Source organism: Papio anubis, chromosome 8 (genome assembly GCF_008728515.1).
Source record: "Papio anubis isolate 15944 chromosome 8, Panubis1.0, whole genome shotgun sequence".
Lineage (NCBI taxonomy): Eukaryota > Metazoa > Chordata > Mammalia > Primates > Cercopithecidae > Papio > Papio anubis.
The window spans coordinates 125847698-125850677 of record NC_044983.1 but is presented as its reverse complement, the minus strand read 5'-3'; the positions used below and the strand labels follow the sequence as shown (position 1 = coordinate 125850677).

General features: G+C 42.3%; 1 long non-coding RNA gene across 1 annotated transcript; it reads right to left on the bottom strand.

Annotated features, from left to right (window-relative positions):
• Positions 1 to 1543: 1543 nt before the first annotated feature.
• Positions 1544 to 2510, bottom strand: LOC103887139. The gene is made up of 3 exons (XR_651113.3): positions 2306 to 2510; positions 1962 to 2057; positions 1544 to 1637 (listed from the first exon to the last, which is right to left on the bottom strand). It is a non-coding gene; the product is annotated as an uncharacterized LOC103887139 (long non-coding RNA).
• Positions 2511 to 2980: the final 470 nt, after the last annotated feature.

Genomic DNA, 2980 nt, shown 5'->3' with positions numbered 1-2980 from the left:
AGGTCAATGCTGCAATGAGCTATGATTGTGCCACTTCACTCCCACCTGGGCAACAGAGTGAGACGCTGTCTCTTTAGGAAAAAAAAAAAAAAAAAAGAGGGGGCTGAGGCAGAAGAGTCACTTGAACCCGGGACGTGGTGGTTTCAGTGAGCCAAGATTGTGCCACTGCACTCTAGCCTGGACGACAGAGTAAGACTCCATCTCAAAAAAAAGAGGGAATAAAAAAACAGCATCATAATTCCAAGTAGAAAGCTCTAAGAGTCACAAGACAGACTAAACAAAATGCTAAGGATTTAAAGGAAGAAGTTTGAAGAGAATTAGAAATACCTTATAGAAAAGGAGGATTCAACCTGGATGTCTAACAGGTGATAGGAGTGGATCAGGGGTCAGATAAAACCTGATAGAAGGCCATGTGATAGACAACAGCAGTATTTTAAAAAGCCATATTTATTGAGTACTTGTTATGTGCCAGGCACTATTCTAAGCACTTCTCACAGGTTACATTATTATTTAATTATAAGACTTTAACTTGCTGTTGGAATGGCTGTTTCCCTCGCTAGCCCATCAGCTTCTGGAGGCAACATGTGTATTCAGCTTGTATTAGTGTGTTCTCACACTACTATAAAGACATATCCTAGGCTGGGTAATTTATAAAGGGAAGAGGTTTAATTGACTCACAGTTCTGCATGGCAGGGGAGGCCTCAGGAAACTGACAATCATGGCAGAAGGCAAGAGAGAAGCAAAGGCATGTTTTACATGGCAGCAGGTGAGACAGCACGAATGAGCAAAGCGGGAAGAACTCCTTATAAAACATCAGATCTCTTGAAAACTCACTATCACGAGAACAGTATGGGGGAAACTGCCCCCATGATTCAATCACCTCTCACCAAGTTCCTCCCTCAACATGTGGGGAAAATGGGGATTACAATTCAAGATGAGATTTGGGTGGGGACACAGTCAAACCACATCACAACTCTACCACTCAACCTGGAACAGAGGAGATGCTCAAGAAGGAAGGAGGCAGAGGAAAACTTCACCCTAGATCAGTGTAGAGTCACTGAAAGCTTCTGAGCAGGGCCGGGACATTACCACAGACATGGAAGCTGAGCATGTGACAAGCATTCTCTCCATGACAAAACTGACTCAGTACTCTCTCGACTAGGCCTCAAACTTGGGCCCTTTCCTTGGCCTACTTAGTCCAATTTTAGCAAGAATCCTGCTGGGTCAGTTTAGTAGAAATCACCTACCTGATATCTTATCACCCTGGCCTGCCCTCAGCAAGAATCCTGTTGAGTTGTTATAGCAAGAGTCTCCCTAGCTTTAATATTTCCTCATAGTAATTTTCTATCCACTGACCTCTTCACCCCGTTTTTTACTATAAATCTCCACTTGTCCTTGTTGTATTCAGAGTTGAGCCTGATTTCTTTCCCCTACTGAAAAACCCCCACTGCAGCTGTCCCTCTTGAACAAAGTCTTCTTTCCACCTTTAACAAGTGTCTTGAATAGTTTTTCTCTTTAACATAAGAAAACTCAGCCCAATCACTTCTGATTTGACCATAACCAGGCCAGTATTTATTTTATTATCTTGACAACTGTGAGATAACCAGGGGTGCCTTCTTGAAGTTGTCCAATTTGAGCTAAAGGTAAAAAAAATAATAAATAAAAAATACTTTAGATGATCAGCATAACCATGTAGGAGGACTGGTCATCACTTGTTTTAAAGACTTCTAGAGATACAGGAAGCCCAAGTCTAGAACCACAGAGATATAGAAATCTAATATGCCTTCTCATAGCATTATTTATAATATTGAAACATTGGAAATAATCTAAAATTGATTACTATGAAATGAGATAAATCGATTTTGATCCATCTACTTTATGAAATATTAGGCAGCCAATAAAAGTAAAATGTAGATCTAAAAAATTTTTTTAAAGTATAATGTAGATCTATTTGTGCTTACCCAGAAAAATATTCAAGCAAGGTGACAAAGAGTATGCTGATAGGCACAGTGGAGCTTTTGTGGAATATTTTTCAAATGAGTCCAGTTGGTGACAGTCTACAAAATTTTCAAACAAAAATGCAATTTTTTTTTTTGAGATGGAGTCTCGCTCTGTTGCCCAGGCTGGAGTGCAGTGGCATGATCTTGGCTCACCGCAACCTCTGTCTCCTGGGTTCAAGCTATTCTGCCTCAGTCTTCCAAGTAGCTGGGACTACAGGCGCATGCCACCATGCCCGGCTAATTTTTGTATTTTTAGTAGAGACAGGGTTTCACTATGTTGGCCAAGCTGGTTTCAAACTACTGACCTCGTGATGTGTCTGCCTCAGCCTCCCAGAGTGCTGGGATTACAGGTGTGAGCCACCGCACCCTGCCAAAAATGCAAATTTTTCATCAACTGACTGGTTTCATCTATTGAAAATCCTTTATTAATTGCAAAATGGCAGCTAATTGTTTCACTCTTTGTCTGTTTGGGCTGCTATAAGGAAATACCATAAACTGGGTGGCTTATAAACAACAGAAATTTATTTCTCACAGTTCCAGAGCCTGGGAAGTCCAAGATCAAGATGCCAGCAATTTGGTGTCTGATGAGGGCACACTTTCTGTTTCATAGATGGTGCTTTCTTGCTGTGTCCTCTCATGGTGAAAAGGGCTAACTAGCTCCCCAGGGCCTCTTTTACAGATGCATTAATCCCAATTATGACAGCAGAATGCTTATGATCTAATCAGCTCTCAGGTGGGGGTGGGGGGTGCATCCCTTGCGGCTAAACATCAACTGCATCTGGAGAAGAAGCAGCAGCAGATTAGGCTGGAAAAGTCCCAGGAGGCCAGATGATCACAGGAGAGACTGCAATTAGCGTTGTCTGCCTCCACTTCCCTCCTGTGGCTCTGGTCTGGAAGCTTCCCATGCACCGTGCAGGAGGTTCTTACGACTGCATGTGATTTCTTTCATAGCTAGAGTTCCGGAGCTTTTGTGCTGGCTG